This window comes from Lissotriton helveticus, chromosome 4_1 (assembly GCF_964261635.1).
Source record: "Lissotriton helveticus chromosome 4_1, aLisHel1.1, whole genome shotgun sequence".
NCBI classification, from domain to species: Eukaryota; Metazoa; Chordata; class Amphibia; order Caudata; family Salamandridae; genus Lissotriton; species Lissotriton helveticus.
This window is the reverse complement of record NC_136063.1, coordinates 2063075370-2063094100: the sequence shown is the minus strand read 5'-3', so window position 1 is coordinate 2063094100 and position 18731 is coordinate 2063075370.

Here is an 18731-nt window from a genome sequence, read left to right as displayed (position 1 = left end):
CATGTCATCTGGTTTTCTGACTTTGACTATTGGCTTTGACATGGCCTCATGCCATTGTGCTTCCTGACTTTACTTTACTTCTGCGTGCACAGCAGTGCTTCTAGGTCTTTCTGCTCCTCACTTGCTTTTCACACCGCACCCACCAGAGTGAACTGGATATTATCTGTAGAATGTGCAACTCTGCCGCAAAGTCAAAATACAAGCCACTGTCTTGGCTTTGACGCAGACTGGTACAAGCCAGACCGTTTTTTTCCAATGATAAAGGGGCAGGGTTTTCTCGAAGCTTCGTCCCACGTTGAATAATGGTATTAAAGCTAGGAGCTTTCGTGGGCCAGGTGGAAGTTTACCACAGAATAGACGTATTGCTGTGGCTTGGTGATGGAACTTGAGTCCTGATTGAAACTCCTTCCTGTGCTGTTGACGGACTTCCTACAGCTTGAACTGGCAAGGATGATGCAAAATCAATCGGTGAGGTGTTCCTAACCACACTCTCTCTCTTTCTCTCTCTTGCATATATTTTCTATTCTTTGCAACCTGTGTACATATTGCATTCTATTTCCATTGTTTAATTTAATTACTTACTTGATATATGGGAGTCTGCCATGATTGATATATTCGGCCTGCTTTTCTAAAATATTGCATTAATAAATGTGTATGTGTTATTTTACCTACATTTAGGTGTGTTCTCTTACCTCGCCTTAAGGAAGTGCTGAGTCTTCCCCTGCCTTTTGGGGGTATTGGGTTAGGGGGTGTTCTTTTAGCAAAAAGCACATTCATTACATCTTGGCGTCACTTTCACAGGATTCGATAGGTTGGATTAAAGGGGAAGAAATCTGTTTTCTAGAAAATCAAAAGCAGACTCTCAGATACCAATTGAGATTCCAGGGTGGGAGATGGCCCCATGTGGTGCACTTGCCCATGAGTGGGCTAATTGTGCAGGGTGAAAATTGGAGTGCGTGTTTAGCGGATGCTGTGCCAGCCGAAGTGGTTGCGTGGCTGCAAAAAGTGCCTGTCAAAAAAGGAGAGGAACTCTCTACATTAAGAAGAGGTTGGATTCTCTTAAATGCCTATAGAATCATATATGAGAAATATGTTCAGTTGCAAAGTAAATGTGAGAAATTAGAGAAGCAGTTTGTTGAAGCCAGAAATACCTCTAGTATGTTAACCTATCAGAATAAATTATTGCAAGATAAGTTGGAAACCTACCAGACTGTAGCAGAAAAAGCTGCGGTTCATATCGTGCAATACAAATATAGGAACAGGAGAAGAAGAGTTGACAAGAGGAAAGTGCGTCTAGCTGTTGCAAAGGTTGGAATTGACAGGGACCCTAGAACGTTGGATGGAAATATTTGGGATTCCTCAGAGTTTTCAGACTCCAGTGGAGAATGTGATAAAGTTGATGAGCATAACCAGGCTGAAAGGCAGAGTGAGTCAGTGGGATGCAAAGTGATTCAGGTGCAACCCATTTATAGTTGAAAAATACAGGGTGGTCTAAATTACGGCTGGTCTGTGTTGTTCCTGACAGTAACAAGTCAAAAAACACAACAAATGCCAACCTAAATCCAGTGAAATAAAGTCCTATTTAAGAGGATGGAATCCCATCACCCACCGAGGTGGCATGCTTTATCATCTGGGATCTCTTCTTAGTAGCAAATCCTAGTGCAACTAAGAGTTGCAACCCTCTTACTATGAGGGGGGAGCTCACTGATGTTTTTAACAAGAGGGACAGTGAGTCTGATCTACTAAGATATCTGAACCATGTGTAAAGTTATATGGGGTGAAACAATTGCAGTGCCAGAAAACATTTCTATAAAGTGTTTTAAAATTGGCTACCAAGCAAAAAAATATATTTAATGATTATCGCTAGGTGTCAATCAATAAAATCAGTGCAAACCCGATCTGAAAAAATTTGCGATCGCGTAGGTCTAGGAAGAGTGTCTACATGTTTCGCCCATCACGAACGTGCTCTGATCTTGGACTTCCTCAGGACCAGAATAGAAATGCTACTGCAAAATAAGGGCCTCATTCGGATGGCGTCGGAAAACCACCCCGACCGCCATGGAGGCGGGAAACAACTGCCTGCCGAGACCGCGGATAAACGGGCGGTCAAATTAGGAACAACCGCCAAAAAAGACCGACTGCAGCGGCAGCGGGCCAACAAAAGCCACCATACGCGGGCGCTGACGTCCAAAAACTGACCGTGGCAGTCGGAAATGCAGCGGAAAAGCTACAACCTGCTGCAAGGAAAGAGGAGACACCGCACAGGAAATTAGTATATCCCCGATGGTCCCGCAGTACGAACCGCTGTTTCTGACCGCCGCTGTCGCACACTGCAGTGAATGGGAGGATCAGTGGAAGAGCTGCAGCGTGGCCACCGCAGTGGACGATCCTCACAAAACATGGCAGACGATGCAAAAACACCACAACATAGGCAAACATTGCACAAAAAAAGTAGCCATGCTCCCCAAATACACAAAACACATACAAATTAAATAAATAAATGCCAAACAAAAACATACATTTTCCAGGACCACTCCCACAACACACCTGACAACAAAACCCCATTATGGCACACCCACACAGCTGAGTAAAAACCAGCCCCTTCACTGACCACAATCCTTTGAAACACTCTAGAAGAGAAGGGTGCACACCAGACCTGACAGGAAAGGCAAGAGAACACAGCATATCCACCACCACCACCATCACACCAGCACCAACAATCCCCCAGCACATAACACACCTCACACACAAACACCACACCCATCACCCACACCACTGCACCCACAAAAACCTCAAACACCACACACCATGGCATCACAGAAAATGCCCAAATTCACAGAGAGTGAGTTGACAGTCGTGGTCAATGAGATAGTCAGAGTGGAACCAAAACTGTTTGGTAGCCTGGTCCAACAGACACCATTAGCCACAAGGAAACAAATGTGGGAAAGGATAGTACAAAGGGTCAATGCAGTAGGGAAAACCTCGCGATCCAAGTAGAAGATCATGAAGCGGTGGCATGATCTCAAGAGGGTTGTCAAAGAGAGGAGAAGCAAGAACCGGGAGCTGGCTGACAGGACTGGCGGTGGCCCTCCCATCCCTCAGAAAACATTCACACCATGGGGGAGAAGGTGCTTGACAAACTGCATCCTGAGAGTCTCTCAGGAGTATACGGGGAGTGGAGGCTGGTAAGTATAAACAAATGTTAAACAACACATTGATATGTACTGTATTGCACATCCAGAAACACACACCACACCAGACAAATCACATCCATCTGCACCACACACCCACAAAAGCCTGTCCCACAGATCCAACAGATACCCACTCCCAGGTACCCTAAACATCTTTTGCAATATAACCATGGTAGCATGAGCACAGTCAGCCTGCACTACCACCCCCACCATGCCCCTTGTCTCACACCCGAGCAGCATTGAGCACTCCCTCCCTCCCAGAGGCCCCTGGAAGCCATTGCTTTGTCCACCCTCACCTCACAGGTAGGTAGCCATCTTGCTTGTGAGGCCTGATTGGAGGAGGGAGGCCTGCACTCCCTCCTCCAAACTGGCTTGGCAGTTCGGGTTGGACTGTTCCCATGAGGCTCAGGGTCAGACTGATTTGCATATGGCCATGTCTGAACTTAATACAAATAGTGAAGATCACTCAATTGTGTAGTGCACAGAATACTTGCACAGTGCCCAACACTGACTATTCCCCATCTAATCCACAGGTGACGATGAACTCACTGCTGAGGACAACAACGACTAGCAGAAACAGTCTCCACCCCCTGTCCATGAACTCTCGGATGTGGACTCCCAGGATACTCTGGACGATGAGCTTGAGGCTGGCCCATCTGGTGTGCCAGGGAGCAACAGATCCCAGTACCCCATCCTCCCCACCACCACATCTGCTGCAACAACAACTGCACAGCAGACCCCTGCAGTTATGGCCTGTGCCTCCACCGCCTCCCCCACCACCACCACCACCACCACCACCACCAGTACCCTCCCTGTCCCAGGGGATGACCAGCCCTCACCAACAACTGTAGACGGCAGGGAGAGTGTGCGGGGACCCACAGTGCCGAGGCAACAGGTCTGTGGCAGCAGGGCTTGAGGGAGGACCAGCGTCACCCCCAGACCTCAGGAGGTTGGCACACCATCCCTGGACCACTTCAACAGAGTCATCGGGGCCTATGAACAGGTCCAGGGACAAAGTGACCGGTCTGACGAATTATTACATGAGCTCATCCTGCTGATGAGGTCGGTCGACATAAACATTGGACAATTGGTGGACGCCATGGGCCAGCAAGTGGCGTTACTGAGGGACAGGCCTGCGTCCCAAACAACACCTCCGCACCCTCTGTTGTGCTGTAGGATGTCAGTGCACCATCCTCCCCTGCGGCCACAGAGAGGGGTGAGTCCTCCGACGCCGCTGGCCTTGCAGCAGGGTCTCCCCCCAGCCAAGCGAGCATCCAAAGAAGAGCCTGGTAGTCTCAAAGCATCAGCCAAATGCCAGTCATGGAGCCAGCCCTGATGGCAACCCTCTTCCCCACTGCATTGACTGTTTGGACTGTCTTTCCCCACACTGCCTTGTCAATGGCAACTGTCTGTTGGATTGGGTCACCACATCCATGTGGTGTCTACTATTACATCTCATTTACCATGACTGTCAACTCACTGCTCCATCACCACCTTCATGTAAATCTGCCCCCACCCCCCACCCCTCACATGCCAACTTTGTAAATAAAATACATTACACACTTCAATTGGTGCAGCGTTGTCTTTAGTGCAATATTTACAGCGTTCAGAAAGTCCATGATGTATCCAAAAGATGTACAGTATGTAGGCCTGGATAATTTTGAGGCACCTAGGGAGACACAACAGAACAACAGTCACTGGCGTGATTGTGGCATCACAGACATTACACTATACCAACCATCTACATAAGTCAACAGGCAGACACCACAATGTGCAACAAGTGTCAACAAACAGAGTTCCATATACATTCACAGGTGAAATGTCACTGCCACATTTCCACACACAGGTAACTCTACATGTGCCTGTCTATACCATCCGCACATAGCCCTTCACGACAACAGCAATCACACCAGATAATGTACAAGTTGTACCTCGTCACCTACCTTCAAGTGAAGTAGCGGGTGATGAGCTGTTGACGCATGTCAACTCCTTCCTCCTCTCCTCTGTCCTGATCACTGAACTCACGTCCCTGAACAGGAGGGGGCCTTGGGTCCTCACCATCATCCAGGAGCAGGGGAATCCCCTTGTGAATGGCCATGTTGTGGAGCACACAGCATGCCACAATGATCTTGCAGACCTTCCCAGGCGAGTATAACAGTGCACCTCCAGTCCTATCAAGGCAGCGGAATCTTGACTTGATCAGGCCAAAAGTCCGCTCAATGACACAATGGGTCTTGTCATGGGCCTCATTGTACCTGATGTCAGCCGGGGTCCTGGGATTCCGTAGTGGGCTCAGTAGCCATGGACGGCTGGGATATGCAGAGTCACCTAGGAATGACAAACACACATTGCAATGTTGCACAGGCAAAGTGCAGCAGGTCACACACACAGCATGCCATTTCACTAGGCATACTCGCCCACAATCCAAGCACGCTCGGGAAGCAGATTTGCCATCATCCGGGGCACAATGCTGGCCGAGCCGGGGAATCTGGCACACACATGCGATATTGTTATGTCTGCAAGGCACAACCACCTGCACATTGATCGAGTGATGATGTTTTCGATTCCTAAAAATGTGCTCACTCGCCTGTGGTGGGACCAGACCGACATGGGTGCAATCGATAGCACCAACAACATGGGGGATGTGCCCAAGGGGATAGAAGTCTCCCTTCGTAACGGCCAATTCTGCTCCCCTGGGGAAATGTATGGATCCATCCTTATAGATCATCATGGCTGCAAGACCATCCCTCAGCACCAGGCTGAACATGGGTTGCGACATCCCTGCAGCGCTGGCCACGGTCTCCTGGAAGGAACCAGTTCCAAAAAAATGAAGGGGTGCCATCACTTTGTACGTTGGTGTGAAAGCTGTTGGGTAGTGGCGACGAGGCTGCAGGTGGGGCTCAAACAGATCACAAAGGCTCTTCAGGGTCGGTCTGTTGAGGCGGAATTTGCGAATGATCGCAACATCCTCCGGGTCCTCCAGCAGTGTCAAGTGATGTATGAGATTAGGCCTCCTCCTAGTTGAGATGAAAATGGACACATGTCAATTACAACCATCCCGTTACGGATGTCACGGAAAAACAAAGACTGCCATGAGACATGCGTGACACACCAGGTTACATGGGTGGACATTGGAGACGCACAGAGGGCACACCTCTCTATTTACCACACACTGGTGCCGCAAACAACACATAGGTCAATGTGAATGCACACATACTGAACCCCACATTTCACATGTGCGCGCCTTGTAGCGTACCATCCAGCCAATGTGTGTAAAATGAAAATGACTGTCTCATCTCTGCTTTACCTGTCACACCTCAATGCATCATGTTAACTTGGCACACATCCACAACACAATGATCAAAGAAGGTGGCTAACTGTCAGTTGTGTGCATGAGCAGATATAAAAGCGCAAGTAAGTAACAACACCATACAGTGAGACAAGCCTTGCCAAGGTCAGCAATGACCCACAACACATTGATTGCTTACACATTGTTGAGTCCACTTCAACACTGTCACGCATCATCAACCATCAAATGCATAATTGACATGGCAGGGACCACAGAACAATGTACGTCACACATAGCCAACCATGGCACGTGCGTCCACCTGTGGATTATATGGAATAATGGCATTGTGTGAACAATGATGTGCCCGTAACCATGTTGCCGCTGTGTACTGTTGAAGTGTTCACAATGGACATTGCCATTGCATGTGCCCCAAATCGCAGTAGCTACCACCTGGCCCCGGCGGTGTGACACCAGCACCACCCCCTTCACAAGTGCGGTAGTTATTATCATGGAGACATGGGTAGATGGCGGTGGGCATGCTCCGCCACCCAAATCGTGGTAGCTACCGCCTGGCCCCGGCAGTGTGACACCAGCACCACCCCCTTAACAAGTACGGTAGTCATGGGCATGGAGACATGCCCAAATGGCGGTGTGCATGCTCCGCCATCCAAATCGCAGTAGCTATCTCCTGGCCCCGGCGGTGTGACACCAGCACCAACTCCTTCACAAGTGCGGTAGTCATTGGCATGGAGACATGCCCATATGGCGGTGGGCATGCTCCGCCACCCAAATCGCGATAGCTACTGCCTGAACCCGGCGGTGTGACACCAGCACCACCCCCTTCACAAGTCCGGTAGTCATTGGCATCGAGACATGCCCAAATGATGGTGGGCATGCTCCGCCACCCCAATCGCGGGAGCTATCGCCTGGCCCCCAGCGATGTGACACCAGCACCACCCCCTTCACAAGTGCAGTATTCATTGGCATGGGGACATGGGTAGATGGCGGTGGGCATGCTCCGCCACCCAAATTGCAATAGCTACCGCCTGGCCTCGGCGGTGTGTCACCGCCATGAGGCATTGCCTACAGCCAATGGGAGCGATGATTGCGGTGGCATGATGCAGTTTTGAAAATCGCGGAAGGTGTGCTCCCCCACCGCAGAGGCAGTTATTGGATGCTTTTGAAAGAGGCAGAGCTGGACAACCAATTATTGCAGCTTGGCACCTAAGAAATTACCCCAGGGGGTTATAAATCTGTGGGAGAGAGCCCCACATTTCCACTGGTCATAGAGCCTGCTGCCTGAGACCCCTCTCCTGCTGCTGCCTGAAGAGCCTTCTGCCTGGGACCCTCTACTGCTGCTGCCTCCAGAGTCTGCTGCCTGGGACCCCTCACGACCCACTTCCACCACAGGTGTTCCATGTCCACAGGGATGGCAAGGACAGAGAAGATCCGTGCCAGTCCTTCCACAAGCGAGGAGCTGGAGGTCCTTGTGGACGAGGTGCTGACACAGTACCCAAAGCTGTATGGTGCCCCCAAATGTTGTGGTAAGTCATCGTAAAGGGAGATGTAGGGCAGGAGGGGTTCAGACATGTAGTTTTAGTGCTGCAGTATATGCCTACGGGTATGGGGTTGTGTCATACACTGACAAACATGCTGTCTCCAGGGCGAGGGAGTGTGTGTCCCCCAATGTCATGGTTTACCCTGCCTGCAGTTGTATGTCTGAGTGGAGTGTGTTACATTGTCAGCCATACAGAGCCACAGGATGTTGGACATGCAGGTGCAAGGACAATATTTGCTCGGCTGAATTTGTCTGTGTGCCCCTGTTGTCCGACTCAGTGTGAGCCCACAGGCTATGCCCAGAGCCCACCCACCAAGACGAGATGACATCACTGCACTTATTGGGTCCTTACTCTTGTTCATTCACACTGAAATAAAGATATGCACCATCTCAGCCCTGTATAATAGCACACAACCACACTTGTGTAGGTGACTGTTTTGTTGGTGAGTCCATGTGCCCCGATGCCACACACATTACATACACATATGTTCACAGGACATGCTCATTGAATGCTGTCCAGTCATGCACACAGTGATTCTACACATAGACACAGGTAGATATGTGATATATGTAGTGGCCAGACATGCATAGAACTGGAGATGTGTGCAGGCCACTGAGGGGGTACAGTGCAGTCATCCTGCTTGTGTGTGAGATTATCAGGCACCCTCATAAATGCATACAATCACATCTGTTTGGCCCATGCAGAGTGCCCTTGTGAGGTGTACCCCAGTTTTTGAATGGAGGGATATTACAATTGGTAATGAGTCTGTGTCTTGCTACTGTACTGATAGATGTTGGACCATGACACTGTGTCACTGATCATTTCGCCTTCTTTTCTCCCATGCCTACTGCTCAAGGTACACCAGCATAAGGCTGTGTGGAGGGCCATTGCAACAAAGGTGCGAGCCCTGGGGGTATCCAACCGACGACGCACCCACTGCCACAAGAGGTGGGACGACATCAGCCGGCTGGCAAAGAACGTGGCAGAGATGACATTGGGGCTGCTACCATGCACTGGGCGCAACATGACACCACTGATGGGCCGCATATTGGCAGTAACTCATCCTGAGCTGGATGCACGTCTGAAGGAGAATCGGCAGCAAGGCAGGGGTGAGTATTTGGGGAGGGTGACTTTGGCTGGGAGCAGATGCATGTGTACTGGGTCTGTGGCAGTGGCGGCCCATGTGATGTTCCTGAGGTGGTGCTGTGCTGTATCATGTGAGTGACTGCTGGGATGGGTGCCAGTGTCATGCATTGGCCCAAACTGGCCTTACAAGGGTGATCCTCCCTGCTGTGCTTTCCCATATCCAGATGTGCTAGGATCTACATGGTCATTCAGCATTGGGATAGTGTGGGGAATCTATTAGGGGGTGAACTGCAGTGTACACTATCTGAGTGAGACTTCATGTATGCCTACTTTGCATGCACCATGATCGGTGAGGCACACCCATCTGACAACAATGTGCCCCAGAGTACAACATGGTGTTTGGTATGGCCTACTTGCCATTGTGGACTGTCATGTCCTAATAGGTGTGTGTGTTGTCCCCTCCTGTTCCCTCAAAGTCTGTGAGTGGAAATAAGTATTGTCCCCACATCATGTCCCTAGGTGTGGATAGAGCAAGTTGTGTGTCTGGTACACCTCATCCACGGGCAGGGTGTTGTGCTGTGTGGCCTCCACATGCCTCAGTCATGGCAGATATTCAGGGTCACAGGCACTGTTGTGGTCTATGCAGTGTGTTGCTGCAATGTGATTGCAGGGTGTGGTGGTCACCATGTTGATTTGGGCATCTCCTGTACTGCATTGATTGGTTTGCTTTGTCTTGATGATGACACTAACACAACCCTGCATCTCTCTCTCATGCAGAATCACCAGTGGACACGGAGGAACAGAAGCCGAAACCAGTGGTGGCAAGGGTAGCACTACAGCTGCACCAGAGGCCAGTGACACAGAGCCCACCAGCGCATCTGAGGGAGACCGGAGTATGCAGGAGAAATCCATGCCTGAGACACAAAGTACTATTTCATCTGCTGCCAGCGGTGATGCATCCATGTTGCCAGGCACAGGGAATGGGGACTCTGAATCATCCTCTACCACACAGCGGCCAGTGGCCAGCCTCCCATCCTCTTCCTCTGGTGCTGCCCGTGTCCGTGTCAGTAAGAGGGGATGAGTCAGATTCACACCTGGCACTGCTGAGCCTTCACCTGTCAACCCTGCTGCCCTCAGTGCTGAGTCTGTAGAGCTCCTGCGCCAGCTTTTTGTGGGCCAGAAAGCCCTGCTCAATGCCTTCAGTGACCATGACAACAAATTAGGCCAGGTGGTTTCCGACATGGAGGGCATACACTCTGACGTGGGTGGGCTACACTGTACAGTCCAGGCTTTGTCGTATACAGTGACGTCTGCCCTTTAACAGGCACATACTCCCATGCCTGCTCCAGTGCCTTTGTCCACCCCCCAGGCAGTGGCCAAATCGGATGATAGTGACCACGGTTCCCATGGGTAACAGTCACGATACAGCACAAGAAGCACCCAGCAAAAACAACCCAAGCGGTCCCGCCTACAGACACCATCCTCACAGAAGAGCAGAGCCACCCCAGAATGCAAAGACAAGAGCCCGTCAGGGAAGAGCAAGGCCGAAAAAGCAAGGAAGCAGGCATCAGGCTCCCATGCCTCAGAGGCATCACCAGCGAAGGACTCTTCAGGCCCTAAAACATCACACAGAGCTAGGCGTGCAGTGTCTATGCCCACTGAGGAGGTGTTGTATGGCAAGGGTACACCTAGGAAGGGCTCAGGGCCACATTCCCCTGCCACATCAACTCCAGTGGCAAGCCCAGTGAAGCAGGTGAAGGAGGGCACTGTAGGGGCTACCCCTGACAAACAGGCAAAGGAGGGCATGGTAGGGGGGACACCTGGCAAACAGGGGAAGGTGGTTCAGAGGTGTAGCCAGACAAAGCATTCCGCAGGATCCAGCACGTCACCAGAGGGAGTGCCAGTGTTAGCACCTGATGCAGGACTGTTGGTGTGTATGCCTGTTGTGTCATCACCAGTTCCCATTGACCCCAGTACAGGGAAAGAATTTTGAATTCCCAAGAAATGGAAGGGTACCCCTCAAACCTCTCCCACCCACACTGTGTCACAGGTCTGCATGACTCCACCTCCCCGTGCAACTACACCACCTGGTCCAAACAGCCCTCCAGCTTGCCAAGCCACTGATAGCCCTACATCACCTGGGCTTCTGTCTCCTCAGTAAGTGGTCCTGCTGTCCCAGACACACAGCCAGCTCCAAGTCCGCCTGATAGCCACGAGTGAGTAGTAGTCCCCCTCATACACCTGTCTCTCATACAGGTGTGGTTGTCTTGCCCATTGTTTACAACCTGGGTGTGTTGCTGGCCATGGAAGGGTACAGTCAAACATACTTACTGTGCAGCTTCTCATGTCCTGAGTCTGCACTTTGCCCTGCCCACTGGCCTTGTCATTCACTGCTGTTCTGGCCTTGCCTGTGCAGCTTCTCATGTCCTGACTCTGTACTTCTCCCTGGCCACTGGCCTTGTCATTTACTGCTGTTCTGGCCTTGCCTGTGCAGCTTCTCATGTCCTGACTCTGCACTTTTCCCTGGCCACTGGCCTTGTCATTCACTGCTTTTCTGGCCTTGCCTGTGCTGCTTCTCATGTCCTGACGTTGCACTTTGCCATGCCCACTGGCCTTGTCAGTCACTGCTTTTCTGGCCTTGCCTGTGCAGCTTCTCATGTCCTGACTCTGCACTTCTCCCTGGCCACTGGCCCTGTTGCTCTGCTGTGTTGGACTCTCCCCTGTGCAGCCTCTCATGTACTTGCTGTGCCACCTGCCATGGACACTGGCCCTGTTGCTCTGCTGTGTTGGAGTCTCCCCTGTGCCATGGACACTGGCCCGGTTGCTCTGCTGTGTTGGACTCTCCCCTGTGCCATGGACACTGGTCCTGGTGCTCTGCTGTGTTGGAGTCTCCCCTGTGCCATGGACACTGGCCCTGTTGCTCTGCCGTGTTGAACTCTCCCCTGTGCCATCAACACTGGCCCTGTTGCTCTGCTGTGTTGCAGTCTCCCCTGTGCCATGGACACTGGCCCTGTTGCTCTGCTGTGTTGGACTCTTCCCTGTGCCATGGACACTGGCCCTGTTGCTCTGCTGTGTTGCAGTATCCCCTGTGCCATGGACACTGGCCCTGTTGCTCTGCTGTGTTGGACTCTCCCCTGTGCCATGGACACTGGCCCTGTTGCTCTGCTGTGTTGCAGTCTCCCCTGTGCCATGGACACTGGCCCTGTTGCTATGCTGGGTTAGACTCTCCCCTGTGCCATGGACACTGGCCCTGTTGCTCTGCTGTGCTGGACTCTCCCCTCTGCCATGGACACTGGCCCTATTGCTCTGCTGTGTTGCAGTCTCCCCTGTGCCATGGACACTGGCCCTGTTGCTATGCTGTGTTGGACTCTCCCCTGGCCATGGACACTGGCCCTGTTGCTCTGCTGTGCTGGACTCTCCCCTGTGCCATGGACACTGGCCCTGTTGCTCCGCTGTGTTGCAGTCTCCCATGTACTTGCTGTGCCACCTGCCATGGACACTGGCCTTCCTGTTTGGAGTTTGCCTGTGCAGATTATCTTGCATATGATCAGCATTTTGTGCCTTGCTCTCGTCTACTGTTGTTTTACTGTCACATCTGTGCAATATGTGAATAAAGACAGTTACTCCTGTAGTCTGTTTTGTCAGTGTCCTTGCTGAAGTTCTTTTGGTGTGTGCATTCAGTTGCCTGTGCCCCATGCTCTGTGTCCCTTCAACATTGCCAAGCTCGGGGGAGGAGCTTTGCGGGCATCCAAGATGGTCGTGTGAGCAGAGGGCTCCCGAGACCCGCGCCACCCTTCGCACATATCCTTACTACTTCCTGATTTTGAAGATGGGCTTTTGAAGACGAACTCTTGCTGATCCCAATATTTTTTTGAAGATTTGTAATCGGACGTTGGGATCCACTTTTATGTCGTCTTAAACTTTGCGGCCCGCCCCGGGATGAGACCGGGGGCTTGGTTACTCTGCCAGCCGGGGAGTAGTTGAATAACAACGGCCGGAGGGGTTTCTCCCCCAGAGGACCTCTGCCTAACTTTCAGTTTCGCTTTCCTACTCCCGGCGAGGACCGACAGAAACGCTGCTCCGATCTACCCTTGATCCTGTAGGGTGCTCCCACACCGTGGTGTGTCCTCCTGGCATTTCGCCTTGTTCTCTGCACTATTGGCATTTACGGTGACTTTGGCCAGTTTCGTTGTTCTTTGACTACATCACGGTCGGCCATTTTCACCAGGTTGCGCGGGCCCCTCCGGGGTCCTTTCTCCAATATGGCCACCAAACCCGAGGCAGAGAGACGCAAGACCAAGACGCCTCACCGAGGGGGATAGACCCAGACGAACATCATGGATCACTACTCCCAATTGAAGGGATCCCCCAGTAGTGCTGGCCGTACGCCTGACGACCCTAAGGCTGCCTCCGCTACGACACCAGAAGTGTCGCTGCAAGATGTTATGAGTGCCATCACCAGTATGAAGGCCTCCATGGGGCAGCAATATGAGGCTCTTGCCTCCAAGATCGACACGGTGGCCGTGGATGTTACGCTGAGTAGAGCGGACCTGGCAAAGACTAACGAGAGGGTCAAGGCGTTAGATCTGCAGACTTCCAGCCTGAATACTGATGTAACGGACGTTCAGACCGAGATCGGGAATTTGCGTTCTTCCCAGGATGTGATGGCCCGTCGTCTGGAGGACTATGAAAACAGGGCCCGTCGCAACAACGTGCGCATTATTGGGGTCCCTGAAAATCCCGAGACTTCTGCAACCGACCTCCTGGTGGAAGATCTGGTCTCCAACTATCTTGCTCCCGCCGGACTCACTAAATTCTTCGCGGTCGAGCGTGCATATCGAATCCCATGCGGAAAGGTTAAGCCGGGTTCCACCCGAGACCTATCATTGCTAGACTATTCCATTTCAGGGATAGTGATGCCATCCTGCAAGCCTCTCGGGACAAGGGCCCTGTGAAGTTCGAGAATGCCACCGTGAACTTTTACCCGGACTTTACCCCGTTCGTTCAGAGGCAGAAAATGGGATTCCAGGGAGTCAAGAGACGGCTACGGGACTTGGGCCTCAAGTACGCCATGCTGTTTCCGACCAGACTTAGTATCGGGTACGAGGAACGAACGTTTTTCTTTGATCGGCCGGACAGTGTCAGTGACTGGCTTGATTCTTTGCCAAAAAGGGATGATCGTACTGAGCACCCCGGCGGCGCCGACGGTGGCTCGCCGGATCAGGAGTGACTTGTGGATTCTGACGTCTGAACTTTCCAACTTTGCCAGCTGAGTTTGGACAATGATTCTTTAGTTCTTCTTTTAGATCGGCCTGAGGGTGGCGGGGGTGAAGGGGACTCTTCTTCCTCCGGGGTTCTTTGTGTAGATTGGTTTCTTGATGGGGCGACAGGCACACTGCAAGTTGGGGTGGCTTTTGAGTCTTATGCAGGGGTGCAGGGTGGGGGGTGTTGTAACGGGTCTAAGTTGGGGGTGGTAGGGGGTGTGTGTGTGATTGTTTCCGTTCACAAGGCATCCAATTGTTCTCTCTAACTGTTTCGGTCATCGGGCTCCGTGTGTGGGGTGCTCTGCTTTCTTCTCGGGGATGGGGGTGGTGAGTTGAGACTATTATCGTGGAATGTTAATGGGTTGGGAGACAGGATAAAGCGAGGGGTAGTATTGCAGTTCCTCAGACGCCATTCACCCGATGTTGTCCTTCTACAAGAGAGGCATCTTATAGGGAACACGTGTCGAGCCATGAACAGACGTGGATACCGCCTAGTTGCTCACTCCGGTTTCACCTCTTGCTCCAGGGGGGTCGGCATTCTTATTCGGTCTTCTCTCCCCCTTGAAATTGATGAAGTTATACTTGATGATAGAGGGCGCTACGCTGCGCTCACGGGTAGATGGGAAGGGAAGACACTGTCCATACTCACAATATATATCCCCCGGGCCTACAGGCCTCCACATATGCCGATTTGTGTAGGGTCATATTGGGGCTGCCTGAGGGTCTTCTTATCCTTGGTGGGGATTTTAACTACGTTGTCTCTGGTACTGCGGATCGTTTTCCCCCCAGGGACTTTGCTAGATCTCATATGTGGCTGAGCGACTTCCTTGATACCTTTGGGCTCGTAGATAGCTGGAGGTCGATGCACCCTACACAACTTCAGTACACCTTCCATTCTGGGGCACATGGTAGTCTCTCCAGGTTAGACTATTTTTTAATGCCATCGGCCCAATCCTCCTCCATCAGTGAGGTTCGCCATTTTTCCAGGCGTATTTCTGATCACTCCCCCTTGTGGCTTCGGCTTGCGGTAGGGGTGGGCAGTGTAGGCAGAGTGGCTCCTATTAACCCCTGGTACTTTCGTGACCCTAAAACCCGTTCTGAACTTGTTACAGCCATGGATCATTACTTCAATGACAATGTGGGGTCTGTTTCTTCTTCTGTTTCTTTGTGGGAAGCTTTTAAGACTGTCATTCGTGGGCATTCTCTTTCACTGATTGCCGCTGCCAAGAAGGCTAAAAATGAGGAGCTTGTGCGCCTAGAAACTGAGATAACTGCACTAGAGAGTGACCTTGATACAGGAGTAACACGTTTAAAAATGCATTCTCTCAGTCTGAAACAGGCCGATGATAGGTCCGTCGTCACTGACGCGGCGAAGGTGATGAACAGAGAGCAACAGGGCAGGATGTATGATGCAGGTGACAAGGCCGGTAAATTGATTGCGTGGCTGGACAAGAAAGAAAGAGTGAATCGTGTTGTCCCCGTGATTGAGAGGCTGGATGGTGAGTGTGTCACTGACCCAGTTGGGATTGTTGAGTGCTTTGTTGACCACTTTAAAACAGTGTATGCCTCAGTCTGCGATAGGGACGAGGCAGACTCCCGGTTGTTGGTTCACGACATCGCGTTGCCCTGCCTTTCCGAAGATGACAGAGACCTCATGGATGCACCCCTTACGGCAGGCGAAGTAGCGGGGGCTATACGTTCCCTCCGCTCAGGCAAAGCAATGGGCCCCAATGGATTACCCATTGAACTTTATAAACTGCGACCCGACAAAATGGCGCCCTACTTAAAGGGTATGTTCCTTGAGGCTCTGGACTCGGGTTCCCTTCCCGCTGATCAGCGACTTGCCACTATTGTGGTAATTCACAAGGAGGGTAAGCCACGGGATCGCTGTGCCTCGTACAGACCCATATCTCTGCTTAATGCCGAACCCAAAATCGTAGCTAAATTGTTAGCTAATCGTTTGATTAAGGTGATCGAGGACTTGATCCATCCAGATCAGTCAGGTTTCATTCCTCATCGAAACACCGCCCTTAGTCTTCGGAGACTCCACGGAGTTCTCGCGAGGGCTGAGACTCTCACTGAGTCGGCCATTTTAGCTTCCCTTGATGCTACCATGGCCTTCAACACTATTGAATGGCCCTACATTTGGGCGGCCCTCTCAAAATTTGGATTCGCCCCCGTGTTCATCGCTTGGGTGAAACTTCTTTACGAGATGCCCCTTGCCCAGGTGGTGTTTAACGGGAAGGCGTCCGGTGTCTTCGCACTCGGATGCGGCACTCGGCAGGGCTGAATGCTGTCTCCATTGCTCTTCGCCATCGCACCGGAACCGTTGGCGGAATGGCTCCATTGGGAGCCTTCTATAAAGGGCATTCGGTGGGCTCCCGAATTCGAGGATCGTATCTCGTTATACGCAGATGACATTCTCCTATATCTTACTTCCCCTCAGAAATCCTTGAACGTGCTCTCGATGTTCTGACCTCCTTCGGGAAGAACTCGGGTCTCATTATTAATTGGACTAAATCCTGTGTCTACGTTTTGGCTGGTGGTCTCCCCCATTGCCTCGTAGATTTCCGATTCAAGTAATTGAGACCGGCTTCAAATACCTGGGGATATATGTCTCCTTGGACCCCACTGTTCGCTACGAGCACAACCTGCTACCCACTCTTCAACGGCTGAAGCTAGATGTTACACGCTGGCGTCATTTGCCACTGTCACCGCTTGGTCGGGCGGCTCTCTTTAAAATGATGTTGCTGCCTAGATTTTTGTACGCTCTCCAGAACTCATTTGACCCCGTTCCCTCTGGTTACTTTCGAGAGGTGGAGAGTCTACAACGGCAACTGGTCTGGGATGGCCGTGCACGTCTTGCTCTGTCTAAACTCACGCTTCCGTGGTATGACGGAGGCATCGCCTTTCCCGAAATCAGGCGCTACTACTGGGCCTCCCAATTAAGTGCGGTTAATCACGCGACATATGTTCCCGGTTCCGCCCCTGCCTTCGCAATGGATAAACACCTCCTGCCGGGGGGGAACTTCAATAGGGCGCTGTATTCCAAGAGGCTCTGTAAAACACTGGCTGGACCCACTAAAATCGCGGTACGTGTGTGGCATGATGCGAATGTGGCCTTGGGATGGAATGATACTCACCCGAGCGACCCCGTTGTATGACTCTGAAAGTCTGGGTAATTTATGGCGAACAAAAGGATTTGATAAATGGGATATGATCGGAATCACTAAGGTGGGGGATCTTTGGTCTAAAGGCAACGTTACGACCTTCGAGGCGCTTAAGACGGAGTATGAACTTGGGGACAGAGAATTCTTCAGGTACGCTCAGGTCCGACATGCCCTACTGTCAGTCCTTGCTGTGGGTACAGATATCCCTGAATCCTCACCCCTTGAGGATCGTATTCTGGATGGACATGTGCCCGACAGCACTATTTCATTAATTTACAAGAAGCTGATCTATAACAGGGCTGACCTGCTTGTGCGCCTGAGGGCCTCGTGGATTGCCGACGGTCTAGAATTAGATGATGAGGACTGGCAATGCGCTCTGTCCTCGCCAAAAGAAGTTGCCATACCCACACGCCTTAGATTTGTTCAACTTAAGATCCTCCCCCGTGTGTATGTCACTGGCCCGAGTCTGGTGCGCATTGGTTACTCTTTTGATGATTTGTGTAAGCGTGGCTGCGGTATGTCTGGTACCTTCCTTCACATTCTATAGGAATGCCCAGAGGTGGTTGAATTTTGGTCCTGTGTGCATGTCGTAATGGAGAGGGTCACCGGGGTGGCGCTACTGGCCGAGGCCAGGCGCTGTCTCCTGAATGTCTGGGAGCCCAATGACTACAATACGGCACAGATCACCTGGGCGACCCTTGGCAATATGATCGCCAAAAGAGACATTGCACAGCTCTGGGGTTCCCATAGGCCTCCAACTGTAACGTTGTGGACAGAGAATATGGACTGGTGCATGTTTCGCGAGAAGACTGTGTATCTGTCACGTGGAAGGCCCAAGAAGTGGGGTAGAATTTGGTCACAATGGAACACATATCGTGGCAATATATGCACCCCCCCCCACAAGATTTGTTTCCCGATGTCACCTTGTCCCCCTGATTGGCATTCCAAATTTGAACTCACTTGTATTGTTGTTGGTTTCCTCGCTGCCCCCTTCCCACGAAAAAGTATGATTGTATTGTATATGCTACAGTGATGAAGCGCCGAGTACATGGACCCATGACTGTATCCCCAATTTATTTTTTGCCTTGTGTAACTTGTTATTGTTACTGTTAATTTTCAATAACATTTTCAAAAAAACAAACAAAAAAAACATTGCCAAGCTCTTTGCCCGC